The sequence below is a fragment of the Vombatus ursinus genome, unplaced genomic scaffold (assembly GCF_900497805.2).
Source record: "Vombatus ursinus unplaced genomic scaffold, bare-nosed wombat genome assembly UNPS02009573.1, whole genome shotgun sequence".
Classification (NCBI taxonomy): domain Eukaryota; kingdom Metazoa; phylum Chordata; class Mammalia; order Diprotodontia; family Vombatidae; genus Vombatus; species Vombatus ursinus.
The window spans coordinates 25,266,149-25,284,926 of NW_020949351.1; positions in this window are offsets into that span (position 1 = coordinate 25,266,149).

An 18,778-nucleotide genomic window follows, 5' to 3' on the forward strand; every position below is an offset into this window, starting at 1 on the left:
ATGAAATATTGCTTGTAACAACCTGATTACTCTTCACTAATACGCTCATTGAAGATGCCTTTGATTCATTTATAGATGACTGTTATAAAGATTTTGAATAGATGGGAGATTAAGCATGTAGATCAATAATTATTGACGTTCTTTCATTTACCTTCTTTTGGTATTAATAAGATCCAAGATTTTTTTCTGTTTCTTTGGTATCTTTCCCTCCTTCCTAAACCTTGTATGTCAGTCCTTCAATATACTCACAAATGTATCACTTCCAGCACATACCATACATGAACATACATATATATTTAATATTTGTGTATATATACATATATACATATATGTGTATATTTCATTCCAGTTGCTTTTCCCATCTTTGTTTCCTTTAGTGTCATTTTTACGTCCTCTCTAAACACAACCAAGACTGTGATTTGTTCCACAGTCTTTGATGGAAAAAAAATGGTTCATCATGATTTTTTGCAAATCTTTTCCACTTTTCTTCTTTTTGTAGTTCTTGTTCCATTTTCATTCTTGAATGCCCTTGGGATGACTTTGATTAGTTGGAGATCTTGCCAAACTTTCTTTAACCAGGTTTTATCCTCCACTTCTTTTCTGTTTTATGAGACAAAACTGCTCATAATTGTTTATCATCCTTGTAAGATTTTATAAATGAATTCATATTCTAACCTGCTATTTGTGCCTTTGTGAGTCATCTTTCTGCATTTAGCAAATAAGTCAGATATTTGCTGACTAAGATTCTTTCTGGCCTTTTTTGATCTCATTGTTACAATATCTAATTTATACTGGTTAAACTTATAAAAGAAATATTGTAATCTATGTGAATGTTAATGCCATTTATTTTTTCATTTCTAATCTAATTTTTTATTTTCAATTTCTTAATTGATTTAATTAATTAGTATTTCAATTACATTACATTTTTTCTTGTTTATTCTTTCTTCTTGTTTTATTTTTTTACTAATCATGATCTTAGGGGGGTTTTTTGGGTTTGTTTGTTTGTTTTTTGGCTAGGCAATGGGGTTAAGTGACTTGGCCAGGGTCACACAACTAGTAAGTGTCTGAGGCCAGATTTGGACTCACGTCCTCCTGACTCCAGGGCCAGTGCTCTATCCACTGTGCCACCTAGATGCCCCCATGATCTTAGTTCTGATGAGTTAATTGTGTCACTCAATACAGGTAGCTGACTCAGTCATAGCATACATCAATATCAAGTCTTTTCCTATCTGTTAATACAGAAACTATTTCCATCTTTATGTGGTTATTTGACGATCACCAAGACCAACATCTACCAGTTCTTTTCTAGATACAGAGGCATGAGGTTTCTATATAACCTACAAGTCTTTGGTCTCTTCCATTCCTTCTTCCTGAATCATGTTTTCCTAGATATATTTTTTTCTATCCTCACCCTTTCTGACCTTTGCCTTATAAGAACAAGCATCAGAGTGTATGTTGATTGAGTTTGGATAATCTTATCAAGTTCTTTGCAGAATTGCTTCAGTTCTGATGGTATAGAGGTTGCAATTATTTTCATGATGATCTTTCTACAAATCCTGACTTGGTTTTGTAATACATGGTGACCAAGTATCCAAAGAAATTTTCTTATGTTTCAGCATACTATAAAACCCAATTTACCAACTCCTTTTTTGTCTCTCTAAAAATAAATACCTGGCTACCATTGTTCCATTTAGCTATAACTTCCTTCTTTTTTCTGGTTTTGTTTATAGCAAGAACATCAAAGTTGATATGATTCAATTCCTCCAGTAATTTGGCAACTCAGTCATTAAATAAGGATCTTACATTTAGAGTACCAATTGTCAAATTTAAGTTTATAGGTCATCTAAAAACTCTATGATTCTTAGCACTCTGCTACATCTCTGCAGAAATGGAGGTAGGCTGCACAGGATAGAAGTCCATTTCTTCTTTTTCCTTTGCCTCATGGGTTTCCAGGGCCAAAAAAGAAGTCATCACCAGATGGCCAGCCTATTGGTGATGTGCTTCTTCATGGTCAGCTAGGCTGGATCTCAGAAAACAGACTTGATCTGCTGCCATACTTAAAGTCTTTCCAACATGGTAGAATTTGCCAGAGCTTATGTTTGAAAACTGAAGGTCACCTCTATGCCACAATGAAGCATAGTACTACAGTTAACAAATGGAAATCAGAGAGGTTAAGTGACTTGCCATGTTCACACAGCTAGTTCACAATCACAGGCAACATCCTAACCTAGGGCTTCCTGATTACAAGTCCATTGATCTTTCTACTATGCCATGCTGTTTCCCCCAGCCTGATAAGTGCCATTTCCATTTCTGTCCATAGCAGTCAAAATCTGAGGCATCAGAGTAGAAATCTAGTGGTCCCATTGTTACTGATGATACAAATAGATTCAATTGAATGGGTAGCCCATTGAGTTAATCCATCAGTCCATGTATTTTGTACAGGCATTGCAAATGGACAATGAGCTTAGCCCAAAATTGAATAGGAGGAGAGCAGGCTGGATTGAATTTGAGAAATTAAGCAGCCCTTTCAATGATCCCAAGCTGCTACCTGACATGAAAACTCTTGTTTTTATCATCAATATTCTCCTACAGATGCTGCTTGGCTTTGAATCATTGAACCCCATGATACTTAAAGAATCAATACTTTGGGTAACCTTAAGAGCAAGGGAGAGAGACAGTGGACACCATTGAAAAGATATTACACACTATTGTGGCCTCTTGTATAAAGCGTAGAGGAAGGTATTCAGAATGGAAGGCAAAGCAACTACTATCTTGCCTTATACTTTTCTAGGCCCCAAAGACATTCAAGGAAGGGAGAGAGGGGAAAGTATTTAACATTAGCTAATAAATTCTCTACATTTGGCCAGTATTTTCAAGTAAAGTTGAGGCCCCTATAATAGAAATTAATAGGGGAAGTAAAAATGCCATTTGGGAGATTCAAGAAAAACTGAGGAGTACATCCCAAGCATAGGAGATCAAATGAGCAAAGGATAGAGGAGGACAAGTTTGTGGAAAAACAAACAGTCCTGTTTTACTAGAGTGCATAAGGCATAAAAACCATCTGAATATTAATATGAGGTTGCCCACTAGAAAAAAATGAATATCCCACATGCTAACCAATACTCTTACTATGCTATCATTATCTATTGGTGCTAAGGGCAGCTGGACATAGAGAGGACTGCAGAATGTAATGTTGTCATGAAGGGAGCACTGAGCTGAGATTCAGAAGATTTTGTCTTTAGTCCTAAATTCCAGCACTAGCTAGTTATGGAAACTTGGGCAAGTCACTTAACCCCTGGGGTGGGGGTCCAATTTTACACATCTGTAAAATGAGGAAGTTGTACCAAGCGATCTTCAGAGTTCTTTCCAAGTCCAATATTATCTGACCATCTATGATTAGTCAGATAGACAACGACTACCTCTTTTGTGCTTAATAAATGCTTACTGGCTGGATGATTGATTTTTATTTCAAAATAAAAACCATTTGATAAAAGCCAAGGGAAACATGCAAAGTAGAATAGAGAGTTCAAAATGAAAAAGAGCTATAGAGAGAAAAACTTGTTAGGTATCAGGATTTCATTGACTGTGTTATGAGTGTATCAGTTAGACAAATATATTGATCATCTCCTATATTCCCAGCACAATGCTAAGCAGGACCTATGAAAAATACAAAGGAATTATAAAACATAGTTCCTGACTTCAGGGAGCTTACATTCTTTTGGTGGATACTGGACTTACAAGCAAAAAATAATATATAATAGCATATTATATATTATTTTTTATAAAAAACATATATAATAGAATATATTCTATTCTAGTACTATATTGCATAGAACATTGTTTTATGAAAACAAAAGTGTATATCCATTTTGAGAAAATACGACATTATGTATGTCATGAGTCTCAATTTCCTAATCTGTGGGAATAGTAGTACTCTGTCTACAACACAGGGAGGTTTTGAGAAAAATACTCTATCAAAAAAAAAAAAGGCTGAAGTGAGCAGAACCAGGAAAACATTGTACACAGTAACAGCAACATTGTGTGATGACTAACTTTGATAGATTTACCTCTTCTTAGCAATGCAAGGATCTAAGACAGCTCCAAAAGACTCATGATGGAAAATGCTATCCAGAAAAAGAACTGTGGAGTCTGAATGCAGATGGAAGCATACTATTTGCTCCTTTTTTGTTATTGTTTCTTCTTTCTCATGGTTCTTCCCATTAGTTCTAATTCTTCTTTACAACATGACTAATGTGGAAATATGTTTAACAAGAATGTATATAGAGAGCCTATATCAGATTGCACACCATCTTGGGGCTGGGTGAGGGGAGGGAGAGGGAGAAAATTTGGAACTCAAAATCTTATGGAAGTGGATGCTAAAAATAAATAAATATTTTTGAGGGCAAGCTGGTATACCAGAAAGAGAACTGGATTTGGAATTAGGAAGCCTAGATTTAACTCTCAGTTCTAGATGTGCTAAAGCTAGCTCATATCAGCTCTGGAGAGCCAACTGCTAAACTTTAAACATGAGCATTTACGTCTTGGAAATTGGCAAATGCTCTAAGTCAGGGCTTGATTTATTGTTTTATTTATTGTCTAGACATAAGAGAGTAATGGTGAAAGTGTTCAAATGCATATCAAACTTAAAAATGTGTCCTGTGTACAATGCTGCTTTTTTTTTTAAGAAGGCCAGTTGTTGAAAATTTACCAGCATACTGCTGTTAGAATCTGAGCTTTAATTTTCTCACATTAGGGTAATTCTTGTCCTACCTACCTCAGATGGCTATTGTAAAAAGAATGTTGCAAATCTATATTAGCAAGGATAATCATGGAAAGGAGAATTATCATTCCACTGAGTGGCATATGTTCGAATCACTCCCACCATTTATCGCCTTTGTGCCTACACATATGCTACTGAATAGAGGTGGAGAAAAGCACACAACCATTCTGACAGGGTCCACTAAAATTTATGTTACACAACCTCAACTGGGCTCTCACTGCTACTAGGCCATCCTCTCGTACTTATCAACTCATTATCCCCACTCTCCACAGAAGCTGTTCCAAACACTTTCATCCCTTCTCAAACCTCCATAGCTAACCCTCTCACTCTCTCAGCTGAGAACCTTGCCTCATATTTTACAGAAATGATCAGGACAATTCTCCATAAGCTCCCCCTTGTCCCCTCTTCCTCATCTCATATCACTAAGGCACCTTTTGCCACTATCTCCTCCTTCACCCCTTGTTTCACATGATGAAGTGGCCTTAGTCTTCACAAATGTCAACCCCTCTAGTTGTTCAATCAGTCACATTCTATCTCATCTCTTCCAGCAGGTTGGTCCTACTGTCATCCCCATTCTTTCACTTATTTTCAGTCTCTCCTCTGCTGGATCATTTCCTATTGCCTACAAACATGCCCATATCTCCCTTACGCTGAAAAAAAAAAAAACAACCCTAACTTGCTCTTTACATCCCTGATAATTGTAGTCATATATCTCTTCTGTCCTTTGTAGCTAAACTCCTAAAAAAACTGTCTACAGTAGGTGTCACCACTTTCTCTCTTCTCCCTCTTTTCTTAACCCCTTACCATCTGGCTTCTGATCTTATCATTCCACTGAAACTGCTCTCTCCAACATCTTTAAAAATCTCTTAGTTTCCAAATCTAATGACCTTTTCCCAATCCTCACTCTCCTTGACTTTTCTGCATCCTTTGACGCTGTTTATCCCCCTCTCCTCCTGGATACCCTCTTCTCTCTAGGTTTCTAGGACACCATTCTCTCCTGGTTTTCTTCCTACCTATCTAACCATTCCTGTATCTTCTTTGCTGGATTATGCCCTCAAACCATAAGTGTCCCTCAGAGTTCTGTCCTGGGCCCTCTTCTCATCTCCTTCTATACTACTTCACTTGGTGATCTCATCAGTTCCCGTGGACTTAATTGCCATTTCTATGCTGATGATTTTCAATCATGCCGTTTTTATGCTGATTACCTTTTCTGTCCTAATATCTCTGCTCATCCCCAATGTAGCATCTCCAACTGCCTTTCAGATATTTCAAACTGGATGTCTAGTAGACGTCTTAAATTCAATATGTCAAAAACAGAATTCATTATTTCCCCCCCTAAACCTTCCCTACCTCCCACTGTCCTTATTAATGTAGAGGGCAGCACCATTTTCCCAGGCTCAGGCTTGCAACTTTGGCATCCTGATCCCCAGCACCACTACCCCATATCCAAGCTGTTGCCAAGGCCTTCCCATTTCACCTTTACAACATCTCAAATATGACCTCTTCTCTCCTATGACACTGCCACCACTCTAGTGCAGGCCCTCATCATCTCATGCCTTGATAATTGCAATAGCTTGCTGGTTGGTCTGCCTACCTCAAATATCTCCCCACTCCAATCCATTTTCCATTCAACAACTAAAGAGATTTTCCTAAAACTTAGGTCTGATCATGTCTCCCTCCACTCAATAAACTCTAGTGGCTTCCTATTATCTACAAGGGCAAATACAAAATGCTATTTGCCATTCAAAGCCCTTTATAATCTCCCTCTCCCCACCTTTCCAGTCCTCTTATACCTTACTTCCCAACACCTACTCCTCAATACAGTGGCACTGGCCTCCTGGATGTTCTACGAACAAGATACTCCATATCTCTCAACTCCAAGCACTTTCTCTGGCTATCCCCCATGCTTGGGAATGCTCTCCCTCTTTCACTCCTACTACTGACTTCCTTGGCTTCCTTTAAGTCCCAATTAAAACCCTGTCTTCCACAGGAAGCTTTCCCTAACCCTTCTTAATTCCAGTGCTTTTCTCTTTTAATTATTTCCTATTTGTCCTAAGCAAAGTTTGCTTTGTATATGTTTGGTAGCTTATTGTTTCTCCCATTTGATTGTAAGCTCCTTGATGGCAAGGACTTTCTTTTGCCTGTCTTATCCACAGTATTTAGCACAGTGCCTGCTATAGAAGGTATTTAACAAGTGTTTATTGACTGATTGATATGTGGCATTTTTCCCCATCAAAAATTAATTTAGCAAAGGACTTCTAATGTTTTATTGCTTCATTATAAACAGGATAACTGCTTTATAACACTAATGTCAGGAAACAAGGATAAAATCTTTGTTGTAGAATGTCAGTGTTAGAGTGGGAGAAAGATAGTTTGTACATTAGAAACATTACTTAACTAAATTTGTGGCATAAACATATCCTAACACAATGAAACGCTTTATGATAGAGCTTCTTAAAATAATAATCTATTTACATTGTGATGCTTCTTTTTTGCCTCAGTTATGTCTAACTCCAGAATTTGAGTTTGACTTTAGTTCCCCTCCTGTGATAAAGACTTTTCTTTTGCTTTCTTTAAATTTTGCCACAATCCTTTCTCCTTCCCCTATCTGATTTCTTTTTCAGTGTTCTCACCTTCTTTAGAGCCCTATGCCCAGTTCTCTCTGATCCAAACAACTGTCAGTTCATCACCCTCTCCCTTTTCTTTTTCCCTTCTCTCCTTTCACAGCCAAGTCCCTTTCTGAGCATCAGTTGTACCATCATCCTCTCTCTGGTTTCAAGATCATATCCCCTCTATTCTTTTCTTCCAGGGTCTCATATTTCTGCCTCATTTTGTCTCCTACATACTGGCTCCAGCCTGTAAGTTTTCCCTCTTATTATTATTATTATTATCACCTTTTTTATTATTATGTCTAACTCTTTCATTGGCTAGACTCCCTCCTCCAATCAAAATTCTTCTCCCAGGACCCCAGAGGCAGCCTTTACTTAGTAAAAGTCCACTACATAGCTTCCTAATAACCCTCATCTCTTTTTCTTTCCCAAGATAGGGGCAACAACTAGTCTTAGAAAATGAATGGATAAGGAAATGTTTCATCTGGAGTGATAAGAGACAAATAACTATGACAACTAGTTTCATAGTGTTTGACAGCCTCTACATTCTTACAGACAAATGGAAAATCTGTCACGAGTATAGGTAAACCTAATTTATGCAATGATTTGAGTAATACCTTATTAGGCTTCCCCATATATAGGACTTGACAGTTTGCAAAGTGTATTCATCCCTGTTATAGAGGTTATAACATGGGTGTGGTAGAAAGGGCAGAGGATTAAGATGTTGGGTTTTGCTATATGACCTTGAGTAATCCCACCTTTCTGAGCTTTGGCTTCCTCATCTTAAAACAAGGGGATTCCGAAGATAATCTTGATGCTAACTTCTAGTCCTAGCATTCTATGTTCTATTATTTAATTTAATAATCATGAGAACTCTATGAGAAAGACAGGACAGATATTTTCCCCATTTTACAGATGAAGATGAGGCTTATACTATTTATACTGTTCATTGGTCCAGATCATACTGTTAGTAAATGGCATAGCTAGCATTCAAACCCAGTCTCCTTAACCTAAACTAGTGTTTTTTATTTCTTTTTCAGCTGAGAAATACTATGATGTAGTGGAATGAATATTGTCTGTGGAGTCAGGAAAGCCTGAGTTCAGATCTCCCCTCTGATACTTATGAGCACTATGAACCTGGGCAAATCCTTTGACTTTTGTGATCCTCCACTTCCTCATTTTTTAAATGAAGGTGAGAAGCCTCTGAGGTCTCTTCTAACTCTAAATCTCTGGTCCTAAACTATATTTTTCCTGAAAAGCTTTATGAAATTTTTTTTTAAAAATTAATCATTTTAAATACTTTTGGAGAACTATTTATTTAAAGGTAACCTGTTGTAAATTCTAAAAAGAAGAAGGAGGAAGAATCTTTTTTAAAAGCACATAATTAGCCCTTAAATTATCTACTTTGTGAATTCAGATTTTTATGGATTTGTCTTAAAAGAAGGCATACCTGTAAAACAACCTTTAAAAGGGATTAGGTTCTCATTGAATCTACAAAGTTCAAACAATTCCAGACCTTATTCAAAGCTGTCAGCCATCTATATGGTGGTCAAAGCATAAAAGACTTTAGGAAAAAAAACTCCTTGATTTCAAGGAAACTGGTTTCTTTCAGTTCAGAAAGACTCATTAGAAATCATACATCCTCCACAGCTAAAAGGGATGTTGTCATTATCTTGCTACATAAGTTTCTTTCATTAAGGGGCCCTTACACTCCTGTCCATCTTTTTCAGATTTCAAATAGCAAATTTTTGCAAATCAAACCTGTGTTTGGCACATGCCATAATATACTAAATTTATTAAATTAAAGTTCACTAGGACAAAACTATACACACACAGATTCAGCTATAAGATAGAAAGTAGCCAATGTAAACACTTCAGTCTTAGAAATAAGTAATTTTTTCTTTTCATGTTTCACTAGTAAAACAACAGAGAAACCTTTTTTCCTCCAGGCCCCTGTAAATAGGCTGAGTAATCACCTGTGTAAGGAGGTGACCTATATGTCTGGACATACCTGATTATGTATTCAACTAATCAAATCATATTGTGTCACTTAATGTTCAGATGTTCACACTGCTGACATGATGTTATTTTTTGTTACCAGATAAGGCGAATTGATTCTAATCTATACGACTTTTGTTAGCCATCCCCTCCTCCTGGGCCTGCTAAGGAAAGCACGAATGTGTTTCGTAAGTTCAATAGCATAGGACATTAGCTCATAGTAAAGATACTCCTCTTTCAGGAAAAGCTGCACTTTGATCAGCTTTGTCTAGGTTTCAAGTGCTAAAATATCCTAAGATATCTCTCCCAGAAACCACCAGAACAAGTGTGCACCTTGAAGTGTCTCACCTCATCCATTTTCACAGTGTCTAGAGTCAAAGAAAATTATGATTATGATAAAAAGAATAATAATATTTATGGGGAATGTTGCCACCAAATTGAATTTATTTTATCAAGTTTCTTGGAAATGTGGTGATCTTTCTGACTCCCTCTCCATCAAAGGGTCTCAGCAAGTGATGAAGAGGCTACAAAATACAGGGACGCAAGTGCACATCTTTGCACAGGAAGCTATCAGGAAGATGCAGAAGGAAGCAATTCATGGAACTAGGAAAATGATTTGATGTTTTGTGTCAGTATGACAAAAAGCTTTAACTTTCTATCTACAAAATCTACTTTAAATATACAGGTATGGTTTTCCCCTAATTTAGGGAGCCTAACGAGAGAACTTAAAAGTGACACCCTTTAGAAAGTCAGAGACAGAGGATTCATGTGTATAAAGACCCTTAATCAAAGAATCATAAAATTTGAGAGTTGAAATCAAACCCAAGTTATTTCCGGGGCTATATTGGAAGGGGAAGATTGGGGGGGGGGGGGTTGTGGGTCTAAGTACAGTGGCATCTGCAAAAGCAGGAAAGAGTAAATCTTGTGTTTAAAAAAAAATTAAGTGGAAGTTGTCACTATTATAGTAATTATCGCCGTCGTCCAGGATTTAGAGCCTCTCTCCCTTCTAGTACCTAAGAGGGAGGGCTGCTGAGCATCAGTAGCTGCTACTGTTGAAGATAATGATTCTTTGCTGGTTCTGCTGCTGCTGCCGCTGCCGCCGCTCCCGCCTGTGGCTTTGCTGAGAGTAGACAGAGGTCCGCTTTGGGTTCCTATTGTGCGCGCGGCCGCTAGCTCTAATCGTTGCCATCTCTATGACCCTTAATGAGTTCGAACTCTGGGTGGGAGCCGCTGCGCTCCCCTAGAGCAGCGGCCACAGGCAGCGGCCGAAGAAGCTGCCTCTGAAAGGCTGCGGCAGCAGCAGCTTAGAGCCTTGGAGTCCTTAGCCAGTTCCAGGCGATGCCCCGCGGCCACGTTAGCAAAGAAGCAAGGCAGGAGCGTGCGAGGAAGCCCTGAGGAAAGAGGAGGAAGGGAATGTATATTGAGTATATATACCCTCCTTTCTCTTCCCTGGAAGATTGAGCATCTCCCTCTTCTTCCCCTAGCAATTTTTCGAACAAAAAACCCTCCACTGTCCCGGCCTCACCGCCACCGGACGGAGGCGGCAGTCGGTCTAGCTCCCCAGCCCTCTCCCGGAGCCTGAGAATCCGCCCACAGCGAGGACTGCCTAAAGGCAAAAGAACCCAGCCGCCTGGGTGTCCGTCCACTTTGGACGAGCACTGCGTGGGTGACCTCGACACACCAATTTGGCTACGGAAGTTGACCGTGGTTCCTAAGCGCCAGCCACTCGTGAGAGACGGGTTGGGAGGCCAGAAGAAAGGCAGGAGGGATTCGCGTTGCCAAAGTTGAACTAAGTTGAACCGACCGAAAGGGATAGTGGTGTCTCCTACCCTACCAGTCCTCCCCCAGAGATGTGTGCGCGCACACACGCATGTGCGCGCGCACACACGTATACACACACACACACACACACACACACACACACCACCCTCGCCCCGTCTCCACCCCTCCCTTCCCCAGCGGCCCCCTCCCCTTTTGTTAGAAAACTACCTTGGGGTGGAGGGTGAGGGGTGGGGGGGGAGAAACCTCGCTGAAAAAAGGCAATGGGAAAACACACTTGGGAGCTCCATAAGGCGAAACAGCAGGGTGACGTGCTAGAGGGACAGAAGGAGAGGCAGCGGGGACAAGGGAAACAGGAGGGGGAAGCTGCAACGGAAAGCCCAGGCAGAGAGACAGGCTCCTACGGAGAAGTGCCTTTCTTAGCTATTTAATATACGTCTTTGGGTAGCAATTCCAGGGCTGGTGCGTTCAAAGAAACAAACATGACATTAAGTGTTAAAGTTCCCCATCCAATTATATAACTAAGATCTCTGTTTGGGGATGGAGGCAATGAAAGGAAAAGAGAGGACAACAGGAGGGCTTCGGCCATAACATAGGTCATGTTCCCACCCGCCCCCCGGCTTGGTCTTTCGCACCTAATGATTTCAGAAATTGGGGGGAGGTTGGTCTGGTTTGGAATATCTCTATATACATAAAACCTTGGATAGGGTGAAGGGGTTCATTTGGCCAAATTGAGACTTAAATTTCGAATATGAGCAAAGTAAGAGGCAGTACAATTGTTTATTTTATTTGAATCCTAACCTAGGTTGTGTTTCTCTTTCCGAGAGAAGCACTTTGGGGGGAGGGGGTGCAGTTAGTGCCTGAATTCTAACGCCTGAAAATACAACTAGGAAGTGGCTGTCAGCAAGGCGTGAATCAGTTAGTTGTCCTGATCGTTAGCTATCCCCTGCACCCGACTCTTAACCCATACTTGTACTCCTGGAAAAAGCGACAAACTTCAGTTCAGCCTAGAATTCGAGCCTAACTACCCCATTAAATATGACCAGCATACCATTCTCAAGGAATGAAACCTTTCCCGCTCTTGATTGCTCCAAGGGGGATTTGCGTCCTACCGCCCACCTTCCCAATATCCATGCTCCCAATGTACACACACACACACACAGAGTTGTAATTATTGGTGATCCTGCTAATGCAATCCCGAGCAAGAGCAGGGCTGGCACTTGGGAGGTGGGGGAGGGAAGCAGGAAATACCCTTAATTTAGGGAAAATGCACATAAATTATATGTTCTTCCTTTGATGTGTGTCCCCGTCTGTCCCTCCGCTCCCTCTAGACGCCGTACAGGGAGGGAATCCGGTCCTTGCAATTCTTTTCCAATAGATACGTCCACACGAGCTTCTTCTCTCCTCCATCCCCACCCCACCCCCACTACAACCCCTGCCAGGCTTGAGTGCCACGCTCACCTAACATTCTTGCATGAATTATCTCGATAGCTAGTGTATGTCCCCTCGAGGAGCTGAGAAACCAGACAAGAGGGAAGAGGACTTGTTAGTATTGATTTCGAGCAAGCAGTAAGCTGTGGGACTGGCTTTTTTTTTTTTTTTTTTTGCCTTGTTTCTTACATAATACGGTATATCCAGCAGAGACCCGTTTTCTGTCTCCGTAGCTCCCACTAAAATGGGACACTGGGCCTTCAAACTCCTTCATTCCCTCTACGGATAGGGAATAAGATGTGCTTGAGAAACTATCATCACTACCGTGGTCTTTTGTTTTTTTCGAGGATGAGAAGGGCCGTTCTTAACCTAATATTTTTTTTTTGTTTGTTCAAATGACATTCCATTCATCCCCCCACCACCACCTTTTCCCTTCTTTTCATCATCAGCAAATAAAGATTAGCTGGGAAGATTATAGAAAGCGTTTTCAGTGCCGGGCTGATCTTTATTCCAGAGCCTTTGTGATGATATTGATGATGATGATGGTCAAGTGGACAGTTTGATTTTTGTGTTTGGAGCTAGTTATAAAGAATCAATATTATATCAAGGGGTAACTTTCGTGATAAAGGACTTTAACCACTCTGGCTATTCATCATAAGTCTGTAGCAAGCAGATAGGTCAAAAGAAATTATATTGCACTAAAGAGTGTGTCTTCTTATCTCTCCCACACCAGGGGAATAAGGGACAAGCCGATCGATACAGTAGCTGCTGTATACTTCTTGCAATTATCAATAGCTGATTTCGTCTTTTGAGGCCTGCATCTATTAATACAAGCTAATAATAATCGTTTGAGCATATCTGTAGCCAGGGGATAAAAGTTTTTAACTTGACAGCATCATTTATATAATCATACATACTGAAATAGAGATCTCAAGTTTATATTCAGCACACACCCACATACACACTTCAATGATCGTTAAAGTATTCCTAACATAATTTATATTCATAGGTATAAAGATGGATGGATAGCTTTTGTGTTCCTCCGTCTATCATACCTATGCATATACATTACATACACAGTATATACATGCTTATACGATACACGGTGACTGGATCCACTTAAAGTTAACACTTCTTTCAATCATTCTATTAACAAAGCAGGCTGTTGCAGGTGCTGACAGACTGATATGTATAGAGTTTTTTTGGAAACATATATAATAAGTATATACATGGCCTTTCATATTAAAATTATCTGTGGCCTTATATTCAGCTTAATAGGTTAGAAAACAAAAGTGGTGACTATTGGAGTTTTCTTAAGTGTGGGCCGGGCATTTAGGCTGTCTCCATCGATATTTATTTAAGTACGATAAGGTATTTCTCTGATGGAAAGCTAACAGCATGTGTGAGTGGAAAAGCCTTATGCTTTACAGCAATACTATAATTCTGGTGGCCCAGCTAGTTGTTTTCTATTGTCCCCCCAAAAAATTGTAATAAAAAAAAACATCTTTATAATTGACATTTGACATGCTGTTTGGGTTAGACTGTGGTAGACCAAGCGCAGATTTCCCTCTGATGGAAACATTTATCATCGTGATTGCTACAGAGTGGCAGGTGGTGTTATCAATTACCTCTTCTTACCAATAATAATATTAGTATGGTAATATCTTTGCTCAAGTGAGAACGAATTAGCGGTCAGTCGTTATAACATTAAATAGATAAAATTGTACTCGATTAAAACCTAAGCATCTAAAACAAAAGTTGTAAGGAGGAACGAACATAAAGAGAGAATGAGCGGGCAAAAGAAAGGAACTTTGGCTTAAAAGAAAGAATGAAAAGGGACTGAAAATAAAGCCCCAACATTTGAATACTCTTTTTGTAGAAGTTGATGAAAGAAAGGAAGACAGAAAAAAAGACCGATTGTAACAAACAGTAAATACACCTTGTGTAAAACTGTCCTTTCTGGATCTGAGAACGCTTAGCTTTAATAAAATATGACGTTTAAATAATAGTTGGAAGTAACTCTTCTTCCCCTGCTCAAATCAATCTTGCGGATAAGCTTTCAGTTTTATCTGAATAAATGATACAAATTAAATCAAACACCTAATTATATGTTTCATTAATGTAAAAATACAGTACTAATTTGTAAATAATATTATTAAGCAGACAAAATAATAACATGTCGCCTCTTAAGATGAAAACAACATTGTAAGGGGAAAGACAATTAACAAATTAGATTTAATTATAGAGAAGAAAGGCAACTTTTGTTTTTACAACAGTATTTAGATATTAAAATGTTTTCATCGACAGTGGTCACGTAATGAAGCATATTGCATGGCATAGGCATAACTGAATATCTGTCCCTTTGATAGGCATTTACTTGCATGGATTTATACAGTGTCACACTATAGAACGCGCATCCACAGGCGTTGTCTTATCTAGGCATACATTCTACTGATCACTCCGTAGTGACTGCGAAAGCAATCCAAATTTAGGTGGTGACTTTTCATTAAAACTTTAAAAATGAAACAACACAACTCTTTTAAACTTTCGAAGCTTGGAAGGTGGTGGAGGGAATCTGAGAAGGGGGAGGGGCGAAGTAAAGTCATGAAAACGCGAGACTTTATATTAGACCTCTGCATTTTTTTTTTTTGGATTGATCTTCTTCACCCAAGTCAATTAAAAAAAAAAGGGAGAGAGAGAGGTTCACCGTAGGAATTACTTATCTACACCATATTGCGACCAAGGGGATTGTCTAGGAATGTCTGCCGTTACCTGTTTAAGAGGTTCACTGATCATTTCATCAAAGTCTTTGCTCTGCTGAGCAACTCAACGAAATCTAGTTGAGGTCTATGCTGAACAATGTGAAACCCTACAACTCCAGATAGAGTGCACAGACCAATTGCTTCTTTTTAAAAATGAGAAAGGCATAAACTTTATTAGAAAAACTTCACCTGTAGTAGAAACCCCCCAATATGTAAGTTTTAAGAGCTTCAAATATTTTAATTGTAAAACTTCAGTTTCCCAATGCCCATTTGTGAGCTCTATTTTCTAGTAAACACTAAAGATAGGATGATTTTATTCTCCATTTCCAAGCTACGATACCTGTCGCCGAAGAATTTTCCCATTTTAAGGCTTTTTTTTTAACTCAGAAGAAAAAGGTTGTAATCTTGTTGGCTTTTGTTTTGTTTTGATTTTTTTTTTTGTCAGTGACTCAGAGGGTCTTTTCCTTGTAGCGAACATGTCGAAAGAAATCGAGTTTGAACAGTTATTCAGTGTTCAGAAAGATTTGGGGAAATAGTAAGAGCCAAAGTTTGGTGGAAATACAATTGGGAGCGAGGAGGGGGAGGGGGAGAAAAGGGGAGGTAACTTAAGAAACAAAGGGAAAAAAGGTAGGGGAACAGGCAATGGAAATTGACCCTAGACAGGGAGGTATTCAAAGTGAAAATTAGAGGAAGACTTAAGCCAAGGCTTTGGAGTTCCTCTCAGATGTTTTTGACACCGTGGGTACCTGTGTTTCTTTACATACGTAGTTCGGGGGATAGGGGAGTGCAAAGAAGATAATATAATTTTACATATAATATGACATGGTCGCTTCCATTTTCATTCTATTTTACTATTAGAAAAAATCGTTTTCACCTGTATTTCCATGTATACAATATTGCTGCCTATGTTTCCAAAACTTTACTACTGCTGTAAGCCCTACAATAATTTGCGTGCCTTCCCACTACCCAAGAGACTAGTCCTTCTGCTTTCCCTCACTCCACCCCCTCCCCGCCCTGGAACCCTTATATTTCAGGAAAACCACAGCAGCTTTCAGTAATTTCAGTTTCCCAATACTCAGGTTGCAAACTTTTCGAAATAGAGTGCCTGTGCTTCGAGAAGGAAGGAGTTTGAACAGAATACTTTAGACAACTCTAGAAAGTTCGAAACTCGTTTAAGCTCAAACCAGTTATTGTATCTCCGAATGTTGTGCCAATGAGTTAGAAGGGACAACTGTCAAATTCGAAAATCAATCCGCTTCCTCCCCACCCCCACCCCCAGAAGCAGCTAAAGGAAAATGTGTGCAACAAAAATCAGCTGGAGGTGTGTTGGCTATTAAAGGGGAATTGGAAGCACGCTTATCCAGACACTGCAACCTGTAGACTTCTACGCATTTCAAAGACTGAGTCAAAAAGTGAAGTATAGCGTTGGCCTCAAGGCAAAATTAAAACTACTAAAAGAGAGGGAAAAGGAACGGGAAGTGAAAGTTTAATCTTAAAAATGAAACCTGTCCCTCCAGGAAACCTAGGTGAGAATGGCCGCAGACTCCAGTACTTTACCTAGGGGTGGGCAGTGTGGAGAATTCCTCTAAGTGGTCTGTGTCCCATAGCCCCCTCTCCCATTCACTTTCCCAAGTTCTGCAAATAAGTCCCGCTGCCCTTCTGTTCCTCCAGCAAGTATTTTCCAGTGCGTGCTTGTCAGTTGGAGCTTTTAATATCCCCTTTTCATTCAAAGCAAAATAATAGTGAGGGAGAGGAACAGAAGAGTCGATCTATCTAGAATCATTGTTTTAAAGAAATTATTTAAATAAAATATATCTATACATACATATAAACAAATGTGTCTCTAGATACACATTGGCAGCGGAGGATGGGAGTGGGGGTGGGAGTGGACTGTCTTCTGCTGCAGATGATGGAGAGGCTGTCAAGCCGATCAGTAACTATATGGTACATCCTAGTGGCGGATCCCTGTTATGGGAAACATTGTTTGTGTGAGTGAGTGTGTGTGTGTGTGTGTGTGTGTGTGTGTGTGCGCGCGCGCGCATGCATGCGTGTGTGCGTGTATGTGCGGGTGCGCTTGTGTTTCCAAAAGAAACTGCTTTCAAACTCACTCTCACGGATCTCAATGCATATATATATAGAGAGAGAGAATATACGTATATGTTCATATATATTTTAAAGCCAGACGACAAAAGCTTTGAATTAAATCGAGCTTTTCTCTCTATTTTCACTAGGCTTTTGAATAATCCCCAAAAGGAGCAAACAACTCCACCCAACAAATCACAACTAAAAACCTGAGCGCTTTCTAGGTAGGAACAGAAGAAATTAGGGATGCCCTTCTAAAGAATTTGAAACCTAAAAGGAGAGGGTGAGAATGCGAAAGGAGCAAAGTCAAACACTTTTCTTTCTCCTCCTTCCCCACCCTGCGCGAATCTCGTTCCATTAAAAGGGGGGGGGGGGTGCAGAGTCTAAGAAAAGCTGCAGTTGGGAAAGTAGAGAGAGAAGCCCTAGGAGGCAGCTGACGGCTGAACAGGCTGCTGCGAAGCAATGATCAGGAGAGAGGAGCTTGTCGCGGGGGAGGGGTGACCAGGGTGGGTGTAAGGGCGGTGGTGGGAAGACGAGGGAGGCAGGGCTCCTAGAAGCCTTAGCAGTTCAGCAGCAGTGGGAGTGGAGGTGGAGGGGAGGAAGAGGGCGGGAGAAGGAGCAGGAGGAGGAGCTGCCGTGTGACCCACACCGCTCCCAAACTTGAAAGTTTATCTTTCCGAAATCAACAGCCACCTCGGTGTGCACATTCCTCCTTTACGCAGGAAGAGGAGGACTGAATTCTTCGATTTGTGAAAGGCAACGTGGTGCTTGGAGCCTTCGGTTCTGTATCTGAACTGTACGAGGGTGAAGTAGTGGGGCTGGGGGGAGGGAAAGCAAATTGGACATCACTGCCATCACCCACCACCTAAAACTAAAAGAAAGCCTTAAGCCAAGAAGCTTAGTTGTGGATCTTTGCCGGAAAATAAGAGCTGATCACCACAAGAAAGAGACTACAGGTCCTTAACAAACAGAACAGAGAGCTCTGGGAAGGAAAACATCCAAAAAAGAAGGGGAAAAAACCTGAAAAGTGTCACCAAAAACAAAAAGTCATCACAACCTGCGAGAGAGGAGGAAAAGAGGGAGGGGGGAAACCTTCCTATCAATGGACAACAGGAAGTGACCACCACCAACGAGAAGGCTGTAACAGTGGGGGGAAGCTCCAAGACAAAGAAGAAAGAGGTAAAAGACAAAAACTGGCCAAGGTCTAGTTTTCTTCACAAGGAAGAACAAAAGTCAGCTGGAAGGCGGAGGAGGGGGAGGGAGAGGGAGAGGGAGAGAGGGAGAGGGAGGGGGAGAGAGAGAGAGAGAGAGAGAGAGAGAGAGAGAGAGAGAGAGAG